The sequence below is a fragment of the Adiantum capillus-veneris genome, chromosome 22, assembly GCF_014529385.1.
Source record: "Adiantum capillus-veneris isolate H3 chromosome 22, ASM1452938v2, whole genome shotgun sequence".
In the NCBI taxonomy this organism is placed as follows: Eukaryota; Viridiplantae; Streptophyta; class Polypodiopsida; order Polypodiales; family Pteridaceae; genus Adiantum; species Adiantum capillus-veneris.
The window spans coordinates 103,132,417-103,154,729 of NC_140952.1; positions in this window are offsets into that span (position 1 = coordinate 103,132,417).

The window sequence follows — 22,313 nt, forward strand, 5'->3', positions numbered from 1 at the left end:
TAGCTTGCCTAAGGTCAAAGGACTTTTTAACACTAACTTTTGGAGGTCTTTAATGAAGCTAATCCTAAGGTCTTTTAAGCTCCATTAGATGCAGGTTTCTCTTTGATGGAGTAACTCCTTTTGGAACCCTATTGAGATGTAACCATCTCTCCTCTTAGTCCCTTGCTGAGGTAAATCTACAAGCACTTTTTGCACATTGCTCTTTGGTAGACCGTGTCCTTTTGGACCCCTATTAAGATGCAACCATTTCTCCTTTTGGTCCCCTGTTGAGATAGGTCTATAAGCACATATCTATATCCTAAATCTTGTTGAGATAGGTCTATAAGCACATATCTTATCCTAAATCTTGTTCCCCTTTTATCTGCCCGTATTAAATGATCAGTTTAATATGAGAAAATCATTTCGCAAAGTTAGATATTATATTTTATGACAATACTATTTTGAGCTAACGCATGAATGTTCTGCCCAATATGATATCAAAGTTGCTGCTCTCGGCAAAATTCATTATGGCAAAGGTGTGTTCATACTCAATGCCACATGAGGATACAATGATTTGTTCTAAAATTCCTATTAATTTTTCCATGTATCCATCTACTGATTGTAGTTTCATTCAAGTTTTCCTTAGAGCAAGCTTTCCCATTTTTCCCACATCTCCTTGGTTGTAATGGCAATTCGTGCCCCACTATCTAATATCGCAACAGTCTTTACTCCTTTGTACTCAAGTGGTAAGGTGGTGTTTCCTTCATCGCCTTCGCAGTAATCACCCACCTTATTCACTGGTACCAGCTTTGTCCGTGGTTTCTTAGGCGAGGTGTCATCCATGTTTTCATATGCAAGTTGGTAATGTGAAGGGATAATCAATCCCATCTTTTCCAAGTGGTTTTCCATTTGGCCCCATAGATGCGGTCTAACTTTTACAACTCTGAGAGAGAAAGTGTGCGTTGTCTAGGAGAAGACATCAATTCATGCAAGATCTTGGTATCCATCATTTTTGTTGTGGTTTTCCACTGAGAAGGTACCATATTAACCTCAGATTTTGTTTTGAGTTCTCTTATGAAAGATGGCAAAGTCTACAGAGAGCATGGTTTGCTCTCTTGTGATGCGGCAGACCTGGTATCCCCATATAAAGACCCCTGGGAAAAATTCATGATCCATGTTTATTTTAGGGATAGGTGCTGACTGTAAGGCGGAACTACCATCTTTTTGGTTTCTGATCGATTCCCATAAGGATTGTGGCCATGGTTCTTCTACCTCCGAAATTGGCATTACTGCTTGTGAGCCCACCCCGTATGTGGTATTGGCTACTTCCCTTGTATCTGAAGGTGCCTCAGCTCCCAACTCTTCCTGGTCTCTGTTTACAATACCATGGCTCTCCATTTCCTACATTTTTTTGCGGATTAGCACCTCCATTTTTGGAGCATCTATAACATGTGGTTCCATAAGAGCTTGCGTTGTCTAGATGAGTTCCTTGCACATTTGCAACCTCTCCTTTTCATACCCTCGATGAGGATACGCCAGTCATCTATGCTCTTTGGTTTGATTTGGTTTTAGCTTAGATTCATAGGACTTCAAAATTGCATCTAAGGGTTCAAAGACTTTGTCGACCAAGACTGAACCTCTCGAGCTAGTCTTTGACTCTTTAGGTCCCTTTGCATTTTTCTTGCTTTGTTACTTGTGTTTAAGCTATTCTTTTGTTTCATTCAGTTCTGTTTCTAAAAGTTGATTTCTCTTGTATCCTTTCTGCTTTCATTTTATCCCTTTTGGCTTTCCATGATTGTTTTACAGTTCTCACCGATTAGTGTTTTTGATTTTTGTTTGAGGTGGCAGTGTGGGTTTCTAAACAACTACATTTTTAGTAACTTCTTGAGCTTGAGCTTGATTCATCACGTTTAAAGTAATGGTGGGTTCTACCTCGGATCTTATTGATGAAGGCATCACGCCTACAACATTCATCTTTGCTTTCCCTTTGTAGTTTTGATTCTTAGCATAATGTTGGAGTAGATGGTCTCTTCCACAACCGCCACAGAATAAAAACAATTTTGTTTGTGGACCCTTTCTTGGACAACCTCATGCCCAATGGTCACCTCCACATTCATAGCATGGACCTTCTTGTTTCATAGCCGGTGATCTAGCCAATGGTTGTTCTTGCCTGGTAAGAATGTTCTTTGAACCATACTCATGATTGGCTATGAACATGAGAGTATTTGCATCCATGGAGTACTGGTTTTTCATGGGTTGTGGCATATGTGTTGGCTGAGTGTAGTTGACTAGTAATCTACCATCATTCAAAAGAGGTAGTTGTTGCCCTAGCACATGTTGTGGCTTTGGTTGAGTGCTACACCATGGAGTGGGGTAGTCCCCTCCACAAGTATTACATCTCCTCAAATTTGGTTGTCGTACAATTGGGTTTTGTATGTAGACGTAATTAACTCTTCTAATCACCTCCTCGACTGCTTGATCAAAGTTTTGCACAATAGGAGGTTGAACATCTTGCTTTGTTCTGAGTTCGCTCTTCGGAGATGAGGCACTAATAGTCATGTTGTTTGTATCTTTAGCCACCTCTAAAAGATCCTGAAAATTGCAATAGAATTATCCAAAAAGGTCGCCATGTGGACTAGGATCACTCTCTAATGGTCAAAATGACTAAAAATAGTGATTTAAGCACTCAAATCTGAAGATTAGGCTGACGCATAGTCGCAAACCACAACAAAACTGACAATGCTTTCACTTAAATAAACTTTCACTTAAATAAAAGAGCAAAGAGAGAGGAACACAATGCAAGTTTTGGAATTGAAAACGGATTACCTAATCATTAGTTGCAATGATTACAAGTTGGAGCATCTTCGTAGCTTGAGCATACGTACAACATAACTCTTTTCTTCTCTAAAGATAAGCCTTCTTTCACATTAAGGTTATTGACATTTATACCTAGGGTATTCTAAATGGCCAATGGTCGGCTCACACGGACCTTTACAATTATCATGACATCATTACAACTCAGGGAATCAACTGCTACTCTGGAATCATGATTTACATAGAGTATTACTACACTAGCTCGATAAGATAATAGACTACAAATGTGGTGTCTGGCTACGTGTTCGTCTAGGTGGGTGCCCGTTTGGTCAATCCTAAAATACTCTCTCTGTCACATTAGCTTTATTTCTCTCCTCCCACATATGCAAAATGCTCCAAACTTAGGTGATCTTCTCTGCCTTTGCACTGCTAATCATACTGTAACTTTCCCTTCAGTAGGATCCAATTATTTCATGCCAAGTAAATCTATTCTCCTTTCAAAGTTTCAAAAAAAGATACTACACAATCAAGGTAATCAATGCATTCCAACACTAGAAATTATATTAAATTTGTCATACATGTCTATAAAACTCTATAAACTTTGCATGTGATGAATTGAACCCTTGTCTAACATTCTTATCATGAATTTAATTGCCCATGTCAACTGCTTGCATACCACATGCCTTCTGAAAGGGTGGTGGTAATGGGTATCTTATAGCCTTCCCCTAGCGTACACACTGTCCGACCGTGACGATGGCCTTGCAGGACCCATGTCCTTACATTACCCCCCCCTTGGAGAATCATTTTCATCCTCAGAAACGAAGTAGGAAAATGTTTCTTAAGTGCAGAGACATTCTCCCATGTAGAACACTTCTTCAGGTCTATCTAGCCATTTTACCAACACCTCTCGTCTGACATGATGTCTGGTGCGAAGCTCATGAGAATCCAAAATCTTTCGGGCTCATGAGGGATGCTTGGCGGTTCGATAAGCTCAACTAACACAGCTATGTCAATGACATTATCATTCTGTCCTAGCTATTTTCGTAAACGGCTAACATGAAAAACAGGATGAACTCGTGAGTGCTCTGGAAGAGCTAAGTTATAGGCCACTTGACCTATACGTTTGAGAATGGTAAATGGTCCGCAATAGAGTGGTGAAAGTTTAGAAACTTTTCCCGTCTTCAAACTTTTTGAATGCTCTGGAACTTTGAGGAAAACCTTGTCTCCTTATTCGAAAGTAGCAAGACGACAATGCTCATCTGCGTACTTCTTATATCGATCTTGAGATTGCTTAACATTTTGTCGAGCAACTCGAATCATGTCAAAGTGGTCTTGGAGAAAGTCCTTCGCTTGCTGTATCTTCTCCTTAGCCAACCCCACTGTAATGGGTGATCTAGGTTGAAATCCATACAAAAGCATAAATGGACTAAACCATGTAGTCACATGCTTTGAACTATTATAAGCAAATTCCAATATAGGTAAGTAATCTTCCCAATTGGTTTTCTTCTTGCTAACGTACACTCGTAGCATATCCTCTAGCACTTGATTAACTCTTTTTGTTTGACCATCCGTTTTTGGATGATCAGTTGTACTTAGATACAGTTTAGTTTCCAACTTTTGAAACACAGCTCTCCAGAAGTGATTATCGAACTTTCGGTCTCTGTCACTAATGATACTAGTTGGAAGACTGTAAAGTTTATATATATGCTCTACAAATAGCCGTGCTAATTTTGGTGTCTTGACCGTAGTCTTAGTGGAAATGAATTGACCCATCTTGGTAAGACGGTCTACAATTACCCATACGGCATCATGGCCACGATTTGTAGTAGGTAGCCCTACTACAAAATCCATAGAGATACTCTCCCATGTACCTTGTGGAATATCTAAAAGATGTAAAAGGTCACCTACCTTGAGGCGCTCTTCCTTATTAACTTGGCATTGTTGGCAGTTTGGTACATACTCTTGAACATCATGATGTAAATCCAACCAATAAAATTGATGTCGAACTAAGGCATACGTCTTACGAATACCTGGATGACCAACACTTGGACTATCATGACACTCAAATAAGATTTGGTGCCTAGTGTTTGAGTCCTTTGGCACACGTACTCTACCTTTGTGGAGAAAGTAACCATCATCAATGAAAAAATTCTTCCATCGCTTAAGCTCTTCCTAAGTAGGGGTGGAGCTCTGTGTGTTGGAGTTTTTATCTGCGCGTGCAAAGACATGTTGATCTAGTTGTACTATAGAGACATGTGAGTGTGAGGGATCCCTTTTTAAAACTGTTCTCCACAATTTAGCATATGATTGATCTTGTGCACACTTGCCATGTAATGACTCTACAAATCCACTCTTTATTTCCGTGAAAGCAAGTGATTTAATCTAAGGCATCCGACTTAGTGCATCCGCTACTACATTATATCGCCCCTTGCATTAGGCAAAATTTGGACTCACAAAGGGGCCCTTTAAGGAGTTTGACTTTACCTCTCTCTACCAAAACGGGCGCATGGATAAATTTTTGCAAAGAAACTCCAAAGTTGGCGGAGGTTTGAAAGTTAGAATGTCCTCTTCAAGCTCTATCTACTGATATATAGCACGCCATGAGATTCCTCATATTTTAGAAGATTCTTTTTTTTATTCACCTATGATGTGACAACTCTGTCGGAATCTAAGTGAATTAAAAAAAGAATCTTCTAAAATATGAGGAATCTCATGGCGTGCTATATATCAGTAGATAGAGCTTGAAGAGGACATTCTAACTATCAAACCTCCGCCAACTTTGGAGTTTGTTTGTAAAATTTTATCCATGCGCCCGTTTTGGTAGAGAGTGATAAAGTCAAACTCCTTAAAGGGCCCCTCAGTGTGAGTCCAAATTTTGCCTAATGATATATCATAGCTTACAATCATAGTCTTGAAGGATTTTGGCCCATCTAGCTTTACGGCCCTTCAAGTCCATTTGAGTAGTAAACCACTTCATACTCTCATGGTCAAGAACTACTTCAAACTCGGCACCATATAAATAGTGTCGCCACTTTCGTAAAGCATGATTTATGGCATAGAGCTCTCTCTCATAGACATAATAATTCCTTTGAGCTCTATCTAACTTTTTACTTTCAAAGGCTATAGGTCTTCCCTCCTGGAGAAGTACCGCACCAATTGTTTTATCACTAGCATCAGTCTCTACCACAAACAGCTTAAGTGGGTCGATGATTGCTAGGATGGGATCAGTGGCAATAGCTACCTTGAGTTGTTCGAAACTGCGTTTTTGGGCTTCTTTCCAAGAAAAGGTCTTACCTTTTTCTTTAAGTTGCTCCGTCATAGGAACAACAATTTTGGCATAATCACGGATATACTGTCGATAAAATCCAGCCATGCCTAAAATATTTGAAGCTCCTCAACCGTGTTGGGATGTGGCCATCAAAGAATGGCAGCGACCTTGTTAGTGTCCATTTTGATGCCAGAATAAGAGATCAAATGACGGAGGTAATGTATCTCTGTTTTAAAGAATCGTACTTGCTTTGCTTAGCATACAGCATGTGAGCTCATAGCTGTTCGAACACTAATCGTAAGTGTTCTATGTGTTCATCTTCAGTCTTACTGTAAATGAAAATGTCATCAAGCATAACCACCAAAAAATTTCCAAGATAGGACGTAAAACACTATCCATGAGTGTCATAAATGTACCTGGAGCATTGGTTAGACCAAAAGGCATAGCCAAAAATTCAAAATGCCCGAACCGTGTTCTAAAGGCAGCTTTGGAGATGTCTTACAGTAGGATACGCACCTGGTAGTATCTTGAACAAGTAGTTAGCCAACTGACTCTCAATCTCCTTGGCTTCTAGTTTTAATATGATTTCCTGATACTTCGAAAGGTACCGTGTGAGAGAGAGAGGCCAGACATGCGGCATGGATCTTATGCTAACCAATTCTTATCTTCTTCATTAGAGTCCAAAAACTCTTTGGAGAAAGAAGCTTGAAACACAACCCAAGGCGGAGGACGAGCATCTATTGAAAATGTCATCCACCACTTATAGGCCTTGCCTTTAAGACATAGACTTGTTTCCACGGCCTTCTTTATATTTGGGGTGTGTCTCAATCTATAAATATCACTCCATTTGTGAAAGAACGTATTGACCACATCCTTGTTGCGATCACGCTCTTCCCCGTGAAACTCAAGAATAGTGATATTTTTAAGTAATGCATTGCTACCTTCTGCATCTTCTTCAACACTTGTCTCTTGGACTCCTTGAGTTGTGCGAGCTTGGTTCCCTTGAACTGTGCCACTTATGGCTCTTTGAGCCGTCTGTGAATTCATAAATTTCACAAGTAACTCCGTAAGATTGGAAACATTTTCATTGATTGCAGAGATGTTGCTTTCAAGTACACTTTGGTGATGTTCCAAAGTCTTGAAAGAAGCCATATCTACATGCCCATGATCTCCTAGATCATCATCATCATGCATATTAGTGTCAGCAGCACCCGTGGTGCCCTGATTTTGATCTACGTGCTCAAAATCAAAAGTGTGTGTAGGTGGGATATCCTCATTGGCCATGGTAAACACACACTAATGTAAAGAGAGAAAAAAAGTCAGCTTATACCTTGAAAAATTAAAGTCTTTTTGTTTTGTATGCTCCGTGATTTGTGTTGCATGCGAACCTCGCCTTGCGAGAATTGTAGCGCTTTACGTGTCGTTCGTCGTAATAACACCTTTGTTGATTCTTCACAAAAACTCATCGTTTTTGTGAAGTCTTTTGTTCACTTTGAAGCTACCTCCTTGAGGAAAAAAGAAATTTTGGAGGAAAACTTGCCTTCCTACAAGAAGTGAAAAGGAAGGGTGAAACTACTTCCTTGAAGTTTGAAGCTTTCCCTTTCCTTTCAACACAAGTATGCTATATTTCCTGGCTATGCACAACAAGGGTCAATAGCTTGATGGTAAAGTGTTGGCCTCTTACCCTCATGGGGTGGGTTCAACCCTCCTTCATGCAAGGGTTAAGCAAGCCTTCCTACGTGCGTAGCCAATGGTGCCAACGGACGCCTTTAGAGCCTTGGTGTCGTAGAGTTGTAGGTTGATTTTGCCTTAATCACCCGTTGTGGAGGGCATAGGTGGTTAAGCAAGCCTTCCTACGCGCGTAGCCAATGGTGCCAACGGACGCCTTCAGAGCCTTGGTGTCGTAGAGTTGTAGGTTGATTTTGCCTTAATCACCCGTTGTGGAGGGCATAGGTGGATGTCTGTCAATGCGCCCTGTACATAGGAAATTGTGCCTGACTTCTTTTTGCTGCATAGCGGGGACGTCGCTGCCTGTGGGACGTGGGAGAGAAGCAGCATGTCCCATGCACATGCAACCCGCTTTTCCCCTTCTCCAAAAATAGCTCAGATACCAATGAAAGGGTGGTGGTAACGTGTGTGCTAGTCTCGACCCAACCATGCTATCTTATAGCCTCCCCATAGCGTACACATTGTCCGACCGTGCCGGTGGCCTTCCCCCTAGGACCCATGTCCTTGCACCTTCAAGTTGCAAGTATATGCAATTGCATCAAGAGAGAAGGCCCCAGTTCATATATAGGACGCCGGCTAGGAAAAAGGCCATTAAAAAGTTTTTGTGCTTCTAAGATAACAATACATTTGACATACATGCTGATCAAAGCACTGCAAATCCCATTGTACTTTTTCAAGAGAACTTGACTAACAATCTCTTCATGAATTTGTGTACCCAATTTTCATATGCCACATCTCTTCAAGCTACAAGCATATATAACTGCATCTAAAGAGAAGGTCTTGCTTCACATTCAATGATAACAAACCTCATTCTTCCCTTCCCAGATGTATTCGAGAGAGTAACAAGAAAATAAAAGAGGATGAAGAGGGACAATCAAATACATCCAATATTGCATCTAGTTGCATTTATGCATCAAATGATACACACATATACACGAAGCACACAGATTCAATGGCCGATTCTTGATAGGTGTATCTTTCTTTATCAAGAAGTTCATCTGGAGACAAACCCTCACTTTGGATATGCTCCACTACTTCCCAGCATTGTTTATGCTGAACACATCATGCAACAATCACTATATTACATAGATTGATTTAGACCAAAAGCTCATTAGAGAATTTTTTCAGTCTTCAAAAGTACACCACATTTTGCATACGTGTCAACTTGGGGGTGCACTATTTAGAACCCCTTTATCACGTGCATTCAAGAATAGTTCAAAAAACTCATTTTTTAATGAGTTTAAATGACCCCTTATTTTAGGAATTCTCTCAAAACGGAATACAATAACCCCTTTTTTCAATGCATCTCTGTTAGTTTGCCTTAAATGTTTGCATTTAGAAACCCTTTTTGTTGAGCTCACATGGTGCATTAACATGATTACAACCCCTGAGAATGTCAACCAAAGTAGTGAAAAGCATGCTCAATCAAAGCAGTGAAGCACAACTACTCTTTTTAAGATGACTCCAGGACTAAGAATCTCATCATGAATATATTGGCCAATGCCAACCTTTTGCATAATGTTGAATGATTTTCCAAATGAGAGCGTTCATGATTGCATCTCCAAAGGGAAATTACACAATAATCATTGAATCATTGAGCACATTACAAGGTTGACTACATTTGGAGAGATAGCTTCCTTATGCATCCATTGAAACAATTATAAATCTTTCGTGGCTAGTATTTGTTGGAGATATAATCATGTTAGTATAATCCAAACAACTACATCTAGAGACACAACTTCTCTTCTCATTTACTAAAAACACCCCGCTACTTCTGACCCTTCTTTTGCTAGACATCCTCTAACAATCAAATCATCCATCCTTCCAATATATGCAACATCTCTCAACATTCAATGTCTCTCAAAGTATATAACATCAGTGTGTGTGTGTGTGTGTGTGTGTGTGTGTGTGTGTGTGTGTGTGTGTGTGTGTGTGTGTGTGTGTGTGTGTGTGAGAGAGAGAGAGAGAGAGAGAGAGAGATTGAGACTCTACCACTACTAATATTTATATGCATAGTGCCATGCCTCCATGCTCCCCTTTCTCTCATCATATTGTAATAGCACATGCATGAACAAATTTGCAACCGGTCACAACTTTCCCTCATCCAATGTCACGACAACGATCCTAATCCTAGGGGGTCAGGGACCTGAGCCAGGGGCTCGGGCTGGACCAATGTGAACTGGGGATCCATATTATCGCTATGGCTAGGAGCTGGTCTATACATAGGGTGGTAGGACGGTCGATCCGGTATCACAGTCTCCTAGGCATTTCACTCGTATCAGAGCCAGGAGAGGGAAGAGCTATGGAGGAGGGAGGAAAGCAAGGTGTTGCATGTGCGCTCTCTCTCTCTCTCTCTCTCTCTCTCTCTCTCTCTCTCTCTCTCTCTCTCTCTCTCTCTCTCTCTCTCTCTCTCTCTCTCTCTCTCTCTCTCTCTCTCTCTCTCTCTCTCTCTCTCTCTCTCTCTCTCTCTCTCAGGTCATGGGAAGCTTGATGACGAGTTCTCCAAGGCATGGCTTGTCATGGCCGAGAGGACGCGGGAATGGCCGCTTGCATGAGGGAGGCGAGAGGCTTTGACCTGCACTAAACTGCGATGTGTTAAGCTTGCTGAGTTCACCATGGGCCAAGGAGGGGAGTTCGTCACAGCATCATGGCTCGGTTTGGTCTACACCGTGCGTCCTCTATGTTTTTTTCCCTACACAAACGACAGCGTTGCCATAGCCAGGTTCAATTTTTTTAAATTTTGTTTTTTTCTTTTTTCCCACTATTGGGCACCCTAGGGTACCCATGGGCCACCCAAGGACCACCCAAGTGGCCTGTTACATGACCATAATAGCCATACAACAACCGCATGGGCAAAGACAACCACAAGGGAAATCTGCAGCAAGAATCATAAAACAACCGCATGGCCAAGGACATCCGCAAGGGAAAGCTGCAGCAAGAGATCGTGCATGCATCGGTTGTATGATTTTCTCGACATCAAACATAGCCGGCATGGCACGGCTTGCAACTTTTGCATGCAAAGGGGATCAACCAAAATGGTCGCGTCTCAAAGCGACGAAAAACTATCCACGGAGACAACCAAACAGGCATAGCTTGGCAAATTATCGGATGTTGAAGTCATTGGCAAACGTAATTTACATGATTCAATATGATTCACCATGATTCGAAGATAATCATCAATGGATATTTGACAACATAGGTATGGCTTGTCTGTGAAATCATTACAGATTTTCTGCTTGACCAAGGTCGAACATAGAAAGGGTAACTCGGTCTCGACTTTGAGTATAGACACGAGGTAATATATGGGTGTCTCAAAAATTTACGGGCCATCAGTTGAAAGTACCACTTCGGATGACCAGGTATATTGCTCCAGTTTTGACTAGGGAGTACGACCCCACATGAACCTAACCATGGGGATTATGTCCTCGGAGGATAGCTTGCATTTTCAGCAGCCATATATGGCTTCGTTGAGGAGTCTCTCTTTGAAGGGAAAAAAGCAAGGCCTTCAAGAGAAAATCACCATATTGGTGTATGCATTGGCTGCATATACACTTCACATATATTTTCGCTTGCCAATGTGCCGACAGATAGACTTCTCTACAATGCTAGCTTGCGAAGCAAATGTTGCTTTGGTTAAGTAGAGTTTGACGCTTGAGATAAAATAAGTTACATGGTTCGGCAAGGCTGATTCTCTCTGACAGTTCGACACGGTCGATTATTTTTTTTGTCAACATTTTGGTGTCACCCAGAGCATTTGTTATTTATGAGCACTAAAGTTCTGTTACATCTCACCTTTCAATGAGACTGCAGGTTTTTACATCCCATGAGGATGTCTATGCTACATAGGCTAACTCACTTGAGCAGTACATATGGCTATGAGCCAGATTCAAGCGAATTACCACCACAAGTGGGCGACAAGGTTAGTCAATTTCTAGTTATGTTTGTTTTTGCCTATGTTTTACCTTTCATTTTTGAAAAGATCTCTCTGATGTGCAAAGCAAAGTGCTTGGGCAGACTCCATAAGAAGCCACTATATTAAGCAAACTGCTTTTCCTGTCTTCATGTGCAACACAGCTTCTTTTATGTGAAAAGGTATTATCGATTGACTTTAGATCAACGATAATGGCACACATCTTAAGCACTACGTGGATATAAGCTCACATGCAATGCTGCACTGTGATGTATCCATTCTAGTGTAATCATGCACGACAGGTATACCAATGGCTCACATGGTTGAGGCTATCATGGAAGCCAAGGGATTATTATTCTCTATTTTGATTTGTATGCATGGCATACTAGTACAATGGCCGCACAACAACCATCCTTGCACACGCTTCCGTTATAACTCTAAATACTCTGTCAAGGACAAGATACGTAACTAAGATCTTTAAAAAAAATATATGCTATTCACTGGCAACATGCCATGTTTTCAGTTACCTTGTTACAATCACGATCACATACACAAGAAGTGATTCACGATGTGATTTATGGTCCCTCTCTCTCCGAGAGCGTGGTAAACTTACACTGTTGTCCGCTTATATGATAAGCTAAGACACAAACATGGTCTGCACCCAAGCATTTGAAAAAAGCATACAAACATTTGACTAAGGGGATTTCCTCAGCCCAGCATTCTCTCTTTCTCTCTCTCTCTCCAACTTCTATGTGGGAAAGGTGAAACTAGACACGAGTTTCTTAAACTCTTTCTATCATAATACAGTAAAAGGACCGGCTATGAGCCAACAGGAAGGGCTACGAGCCATCATTTACCATCTCTTTGTAAATGGACAAGCACGAGGCTTGCCATTAGTGATTTTTTGGACATTATTTTTGCACTCCACACTTCAAGTGTGACAGTCAAGTTGCGTTTTTACATGTCTTAAACTCATAAGGGCTTATCTTCTCTACCAAGGTGTATGGATGAAGCCAGTATTTTAGACTGCACGACTGCTCACAAAAACCTCAGATTATGGATTTTTGGGTGTGAAAAAGCTCTAGTTGTGCATACAACTCCAATTTTAGTGGAGCTCCTATTAGCACTAAGAGTGCCTATATGAGTACAGTTTTGGGGTAAGACCCAGCTCTTGATTACTAAATCACTTAGTAGGGTTGATGGTCAATTGTTGGACCCTTAACCCTTGCATTTTCAAGGAAAGAAGTCCACAGAATGCCATGGGGTAGTGAAAAGTTTTGACTTCCAGTGGAATGTACTGCCACGGGCCAACCCAAGGGGGATCATGGACATAGGCCATGGGTCGGGCTGCTAGTAGAGCAGTTTTCCTACAAAGTTTAACCATGGGGGTTTGGATTGCAAAAGCAACCCCCAAGGTTATTTGTGCAATATTAATTGCATTTCACTTTGTGTTCCTAGACCTTTGCAGCGGGAAAATTGGATAGGTGCTCTTCACTTCGGATAAGTGAACACAATGTTTAACCTACAGGTACGCATTTGTTTTGGTTTTGCTTTCTTGGTTTGATTTTTCATGTAGAATGCATGAACTATGTTTTCATCCATTTTTTCTCTTAAGAGAAATGACACGGTCATCTAAGAGCCAAGAAATTTGGGTTGTAATGTCCAACATGAGTTCCGACATGATGCAATTATAGACCCACTTGTAGGGTTTATTTGGCACATGTTATCACATGGGATGCAACATGGTCTAGGAACTCAAGGATTTTGGTTTAGCCAGTGTGGAGCAAGGCTAATGATGGTCCCTCTCACTCCCGTCGTAGAGTGTTTGCAGTTACCCCCACGCACAAGTATATCTTGTACTATTTTCTTGTTTCAGACATTCTTACATGAGACATATTCCACATGTGGAGAATATGAGTCTCTGGGACTGGCACTGATGCGCCCTATTTCAAGTATGTGTCACAACAAAGTCCCTAGGTGCTGGTCAAATCTATTTTCTAGTCCGTTTTCAGCACAACGTATCATGAACAATTTCGGTGGCCAAAAATTGTTGGATACTTAGAATGACTTGTTCATGTACAAGTACTGCTAAACAACATTATAGATGGTTGTTTATACATATACCAAGGCTCTGAGTTGTTAATGAAGAAGTTTTATTGTTTTTCCCTAGAAGTGATTAATGTTCACCTTTTATTATGGTTCAAACGTTTCAGCAAGGTTTGCAAATGATTGCAGTGGATAGTATTTAGTTTCTTTTTGAAACTATTTACATTCATCTTTAATGTATGCTATGAGAGTCACATTTTCCATAATTATTGGCAATGATGAGGATGGATATATAGGTTCGGATGTGTTTTTGGCTAAATGCATGCACACTAGGTGTTATGGACCCTAGTGTTTAGCAAAGGCTGATTTGGGGCGGCATGCATATCCATCCCATCAGTGATTGCTTATGAAGCATTTTTTCACTCTTTGTGCAGTATCTCTATGAGATTCCTTTGGGTCTACCAATCACCAATAGAGGTCATGGCTCGGTTTAGGTGCTTGTGGATCTTCCAAGATAACCAAGATGGTTCTTCAAGAAATTGTTGCTTCCTCAACAAGGCTGTATGATATGGTGAACCCCGTTTACCATTCATGACTATCTGAGTGGTTGGGGAAAAGTACCTCACTCTTATGGCTGCTAATCATCCCGTGTTGAATGGGAAGCTTACATGTATTCTTTGCTAAAGGAATTGCTAAGCACATACGTTAACACAACGCACTTTGAAGGGGCGATTCTCTCCCTATTATAGAATTTGTTTGGGTTAGGTTTTCAGTTTTGAATACCTGTTGTGGTGGGGTTGGATATCGTTTCAATAGTTTCATAAGTAAAGGACTTAGTTGGTGTGCTGACAAAATATGTTGGCATGTAGCCTACATTTCCTAAGCCTAGGGGGTCAGGGACCTGAGCTAGGGGCTCGGACTGGACCAGTGTGGACTGGGGATCCATATTATGGCTAGGGCTAGGAGCTGGTCTATACAAAGGGTGGTAGGGTGGTGGATCTGGTATCACAGTCTCCTAGGACTTTCATGTAATGAGAAATGTTTGGACCAATTTGAATTTCCAAAAAGTCAAAAATTTATATCGCTCCCATGTGGCACCTTCCTCAATCATCTATGCACTACATCTCTCCATTAGATATGTGAGAAGTACTGCAGGAAGGGCGTTTCTAAGAGTAAATCGTAGCTCTAAGAGCATGGTCACATGGGACTTACTTATCTAGCATTTTCGACAGTCCTCTGATAAACGCACATGCAAGCCAAGCAGAATAGTTGTAGAACATGGGAGCTAGCCGATAGACAGTGTTAAGTACGTAGCCTGATTTACCCCTTGTAATTTTTATTGTTAAAAATACACATTTGTAAGGCCCCCATTATGAGGAGAAGCCATCGTGTGTGAAGAAAAATTGTTGAGATGTAGAGAGAAAGAGAGAGGAACGAAACAAGAGACACACCATATACGCTCCCAAAGACTGATTCATATTGAGGACAAGATACAAATATATAGGTGAGACGAAGTTGAGTAGAGTGAGCCATATATAGCTCCAACACCCCCACTCAAACAAAGGTCTCTAGCTTTGGATGAAAAAACCCTTGGGGAGTTCAAGGGAAAAACCCAAGCCCCTATACAATGTGAAAATATGAACCAACGATGATGATGTGAAAGTGAATTGTGCATCTATGTACAAATATTCAAGTGACTCAGAGATCACAATGTGCAAATGTGGAGTGTGCATAGTGCATGGTACCTAAAAGATTACAATGTCATATGTACAAAGCTATTACAATAGCAAAGAAGCTAATCTAGAAAGAGTGAGGCCGAAGCAACTCCAAGCTCCGAGCGCAAGAGGATGAAACGTGACTCATTGAGGCCTTTGGTAAAAATGTCTGCAGTCATCTGGTCACTTGGACAGTGTTCAACATAATGGTTCCTTTGTGTACTTCATACTTGACATAATGATAATGGACAGCAATGTGCTTTGACTTATTATGTTGAACATAGTCTTTTGCAAGACTAATAGCACTTTTGTTGTCACACCGCAAGGGTGTGCTAGAAAGAGGAGAGTGACCAATATCAACCAGCATTTGTCGAAGCCAAATCAACTCGCGAGCTGCAAGTGATGCCGCAACATATTCTGACTCAGTCGTAGAAACTGCAACACAACGTTGTTTCTTACTAGTGCAAGAAACAAGACAACCATTTATAAAGAAGCAATTTCCACTAGTAGATCGCATAGATACATGTGAGCTTGCCCAGTCTGCATCTGTGTAACCCAAAAGAGAAAGAGATTGCATAGAATCTGATGTGAGTTGTCGTCGATAGACTAAACCAAAATCTGTAGTGCCTTTCAAGTATTTCAATACATGCTTTACAGCAGACCAATGCTTAAGAGAAGGAAATGCAAGATGTTGTCCAAGATAATTAGCAGCAAACAGAATATTAGGACGAGTGTTCATGCCAACAAATTGAAGACATCCAATCAAGTTAGCATAAGGTTGATTTGTGACAAGTTGACCGCCATTGTGAGAAGTGTTCTTCGTAGATCTCGCAAGACAAGGTGTGTTGGCTGAATGTGCAAATTCCATACCAAATTTTTGAATAGTATTTGCAATAAACTTTGACTGTCAAAGGAATAAAATACCTTTTGTACGGTTCTGTTGGATTTGAATGCCAAGACACGAGTGAATCTCTCCAAGATCCACCATATCAAATGCAGAAGACTATAACTTTTTCACTTGCTGAAGAAATCCCGAATCATTGGAAACAAGGATGGTATCATCCACATAAAGAGCAAGAATCACAAAACTGCTACCTTGGCATTTTATGTATAAGTTGGGGTCTGAAGAGCAAGAGATGAATCCTTTAGAGGTGAGAAAAAGATCAAATTTTGTATACCTGGCTCGCAAAGCTTGTTTGAGACCATATAGTGCCTTATGGAGTTGAGCAACAAGGTCTTCTTTACCTAGAATAACAAACCCTTCTGGTTGTTCCATATAAATTTCCTCTTCCAAGTCACCATTAAGAAAAGCAGTTCGCACATCCATTTGATGAGCTTCTAAATCAAATTGAACAGCAAATGCCAATAAAACTCAAACACTTGTAATGCGAACAACTGGTGAAAAAGTCTCTTCATAATCAACACCAGCTACTTGGGAGTAACCTTTTGCAACTAAACGCGCCTTGAACTTGTCAAAATATCCATCTGCTTTTACTTTTGTCTTATACACCCACTTACATTTAATAGCTGTACGATCAGGTGGTAATTCAGTTAGTATCCATGTACCTTTAGAGATAAGAGAATCGTACTCTGCTTCCATAGCCTCTTGCCATTGATACTTTTGTGGTGAAGAGATAGCTTCATCATAAGTAACGAGAGCTTCAGAAGTAGAAAAAGCATTATCAGCAATATCGTCATCATAAACATGACATGAGCCATGTTCAAAATCAATAGGCAGATCAAAAAAAATATCAATATCATCATTGGCAACATTCGGAATGGATGGTTGTGAAGAGGAAAGTTTCTCTATAGGAAGATTTTCATCATTTGAAAGAAATGGAAAAGCCTGAAGTAATGATTTAGTATCATCATAATCATCCATGGACCATGAGCCTCCCATAAGCTATTCCTTAAAATTAGCATCACGATTCACAATTACTTTCTTGGAGGAAGGGTCATAGAATTTGTAGCCTTTGGAAGTGTCAGAATATCCTATAAAAATAACTTTAAAACAAGGAGCATCAAGCTTTGTTCGTGTTTCTTTGGGAACATGAATATAAGCAATACATCCAAAGGTTCAAAAATGAGATACAAAAGGAATGTCACCTGTCCATGTTGTGATGGGTATCTTACCAGAGGGTGCAGTAGTAGGAAGATGATTTTGAATAAATACTACTGTCAAAGTATCTTCAGCCCAGAAAACACAAGATAAGCCAGAATGAATTAGCATACATCTTACATCATTGAGAATAGTGCGATTCTTTCGTTCAACAATGCCATTCTGTTGAGGCGAATATGGAATAGTGTGTTCATGATGAATTCCACTTTCAGTACAGTAACTCACAAACTCTCGAGAAACATATTCGCCTCCATTGTCACTACGAAGCTTCTTAAGGCGATGACCAGTGTGAAGTTCCACAACCTTGTGGAATTGTTTGAAAACAGATAAGGCTTCAAATTTTTGTCTAAGTAGAAATATAGTCGTATACCTTGAGAAATCATCAATGAAAGTAATGAAGTAGCGATATTGTGATCTCGAAGAAGGTAGAGGTCCATATATCTCAGTATGAACAAGATCCAATATGTCATGAGAATGAGTTATATTTGAAAGAGGAACGATTGTGTTTCCCAAGAGCACAAAATTCACAAATTCCCATATGGGGATGGGCTTTAAGATCCATGCCATGAACAAGATCACGACGTTGAAGATCAAGGAGTTTTGAGAAATCAACATAACAAAACGGTGATGCCATACTTTGCAATCATGATCACCTGGAGCAGTGACAATATTTGCTACAACATCGTTGAGAGAGAGTTCAAACAAATTACCGTTTCGAGGAGCAGTGGATATAGTCTGTCCATCTTTTTCAATTCGGCATTTGGTATGATCAAATCCATGATCAGATCGTCCACAATATTCACAAGAAGAAGAAGAAGAGTCTCTAGATAAACGTGGTTGTTTCGTGGTAATATTGTGTTCTTCATCATATTGACGTGCCCAACAATCATCTTCAGTATGGCCATTTCTGTTGCAGTAAGAACATTGATTATTAGAAAATTTGAGACGAGAGAAAATATTACCGCGACAGCCACCTTTGCGGTTTCCTCGTTGAAATGGACGCCTTCGAGCATAGAAAGCACGTTCCATCTGTTGTGACTCAGTCTCCTCTTGTGAAATCATAGTTGTATCGTGACCAGTATTACGACGTTCTTGACGTTGAGAGTATTCAATTAAAGACATGTAGGCTTGGTCGAAATCAAGACCATCTTTATTAGAGAGAATAGTAATAATGTTATCATAAGAAGAGTCCTTCACCGTATCAAGGAGAAGTGTAATCAGTTGCTTTTGTGGAACAGGATCACCGGCAGCAGCAAGTTGATTAATAACAGATTTGAAAGATTCAATATGTTCCGTCATGGTAGTACCAACTTCATATTGTAACTTGTTAAGCAACCTTCTCAAATAAAGTATTTCTGTAACAGATTTCTTCTGAAAGTTTGCAATAAGGTAATTCCATACGTCGTGGGAAGTAGGCAGTTCATACATATCAAGCAAAAGGGAATCAGTAAGAGCAGAAATAATATACCGATGGGCTACTTTATCACGCTATTGCCAATCCGTACATGCAACATTCCAATCTTCAAATATAGGTCCTTCAGTGATAAGCACGTTATCATTATCCGTATCAACAGGTTGAGGCGGACAAACACGATTTCCAAGAACAACATCAGAGAGTTCATTTCCTTCAAGAATTAACAACATCTTTGCTTTCCAGCCTGGAAATCCTTGGCCTTGGAAAGGAGGAACAGAACACTGGCAAGAAGGAAAGCCGTTGATGAGAATAGTCATAGCCATATCTTGTTGTGAGAAGACGTATAAGATAAGATCGCAGAATCTGCACACCATATATGGTGAAGGCCGCAATTGATAATGAGAGAAATATGAGGACTGTGTTCTGTCAATGATAAACGCAAGAAGGATGCTCAAGGAACATCCAAAAATGTGAGAGACGTCACCCAAAAAAGGCAGGGTAAAGGAGACGTTAATAATAAAAGAGTCCTCAAAATAGTGGCGTGAGACTCAAGATTGACGGCTAAAATACGAATAGCAAAAAGCTAAATTTTCTCGAAAAAGTTAACGCCAAAATTAGAAAAACAATCGCGTACGCTTCACGAAGAAGCACGACGGAGAAAGCTGCGTCAAGCTCAATTGCAGTAAAAACAACATAACTTTCTGCTACGAACTCCGATTGACGGAAACCTAGAACTCAAATTGAAGAGCTCGAGGAGACGAACAAGTTTTGGATGAAAAGTGCCATTGTGCTTTTTCCGTTTCTCCAAACTTTGAGCAGAAGGCCCCCAAAAATTGAGATGAAGTTCAGGGTGTCATCAACAAGAAAACTTAATCAACGATTAGATTGATTAGCAATAAACACCACACAAAACACTAATCAATATTCTTCTTAACACAAAACAACCATAGTTAACATGAATCAACGCTCAAAAATAAATTTTGTAGCAATTTTGAATCTTACATGCGAATCGCATACACATACTGTTTTGTCACCATGAATTGAATCGGCGCGTGATCGTTACCGCTATGATACCATGTTGAGATGTAGAGAGAAAGAGAGAGAGACGAGGCAAGAGACACACCATATACGCTCCCAAAGACTGATTCATATTGAGGCCAAGATACAAATATATAGGTGAGACCAAGTTGAGGAGACCAAGTTGAGTAGAGTGAGCCATATATAGCTCCAACGAAAATAACTCGCCAGAAAATAAAATCACTCGCCGAAAATCAAAATTTTCACGAACTATTCCTTTTCGTTGGAATATATTATGGCTGGTCGACGACTGAAAAGTGGTCAAAAAACAATCGATCGGTTGGCTGGTTGGCCGGTTGGCCGGTAGTCAATGGCCATTGACTCTCTCTCTCTCTCTCTCTCTCTCTCTCTCTCTCTCTCTACTCCATGATCTCTTATGTGTGTAAATTATCTCTCTCCATTAAGTAATTTACTCAATTATCTACTTAGTTGTGCAATATTTCCTAACAACTGGTATCAGAACAAGGTTTGCTCGTAGCTAAATTATCTCAAGGAAAGGATTCCTTGAATTGAGTGGAAGTAATGGTGGAGGAAGGGAAGCTCAAGATCGAGAAGTTCAATGGCAAAAACTACCAACATTGGAAGATGCAGATTGAAGACTATCTCTACTTGAAGGACCTCTATTTGCCACTTGGCGGTCTTGCAAAGAAGCCCGCAACGATGGTAGATGAAGCATGGATTGTCCTTGATCGAAAGGCACTGGGAACAATCTGGTTAAGCTTGGAATCAACAGTGGCCTTCAACTTTTCAGATATGAAGACCACTGAGGACTTGATGAAGTCACTTGACGACTTCTACGAGAAACCATCGGCATTCAATCAGGTCTTTCTCATGAAGTGCTTGTTCAATCTAAAGATGGCAGAGAATGGTTCAGTTGCAGAACACCTAAATTACTTTAACACCAACATAAGTCAACTTCGATCGGTGAAAATAACTTTCGATGACAAAGTGCGAGCTCTCCTTATACTATCGTCTTTATCGGATAGTTGGGACAGCCTTGTGATGGCTGTAAGTAATTCTATTTCTGGCACAAATACTCTTAAGTTTGATGATATTGTGGTTGTTCTCCTAAGCGAGGAAATGCGAAGAAGAAGCATAGGAGAATCATCAAGTGCTTCATTGTCAGTGGAAACAAGAGGAAGGCCTAATGAGAGTTTCAAAAACCAAAAGGGTCGTGATCGCTCAAGACGGAGCAAGTCACGCACAAAGTTAGTTCTTGAATATTGGATCTGCGGCAAGAAGGGATACGTCAAGAAGGATTGCTGGTCGAAGAAGAAGAAGGAGTTGCAATCTCAAGACAACAAGCCAACATTGGAAGCCAATGTGGCAAGTAAAGTAGAGCAAGATGCTCTAATTCTCTCATTAGACAATGTGTCTAATTCTTGGATAGTAGATTCCAAGGCTTCATTCCATGCGACACCACATAATCAACATTTCCAAGATTACACCAAATGTAATTTTAGATACGTATACTTGGGAGATGATGAAGCTTGTGAAATTGTCGGAAAAGGTACAGTTTGTGTCAAAACTGGTAATGGAAATGAATGGAAGCTTAAAAATTTTAGGCATGTTCCTTCTCTTTGCAAAAATTGTTGGAATTAGGGTTGCAGAGAAACACACTGCTTGGAGAAGACGAAGGAAGCTCAAGGCACACAATAGAGAGTGTGTTACTTAGTGTGCAATGGAAAGATGGATAGCCCTAGAGTGATGGGCGTATATACAATGCACGGGGGAAAAAACCTCCTAAAGAGGGAAAAAATGCCCCGACGGTCCTAGTGTGTTCACACACATCACTACCACATGTATATGGTAACAAATCCCCCCTGGAGTGATGCGGTGAACGAGAGCTGGCACATGAGTAAAGGGAAGTGCCATGCCCTGAGGACAGGATCAATCCACAAAGGGGAGTAAGCCCAAAGCTTTGCGGAAAGCTTCAAGCTTCTCACGAGACAATGCCTTTGTGAAAAGATCTGCAAGGTTGTCATGTGTTGGCACATAAGCCAAGCTGATCTCTCTTGCTGAGAGCCTCTCCCTGACATAGTGGTAATGCACCTCAATGTTCTTTGTGCAAGCATGAAAAATTGGGTTCCTCGCAACTGCCAATGCGCTCTGACTGTCAGTGTAGATAGTGTTGGCAGTGTCCTGTCCAACACCCAATCAGCCATAAGGCTTCTAAGCCATACACACTCAACCGTAGTTGTGAAGACTGCCCTGTACTCAGCCTCACAACTCGAAGTGGCCAC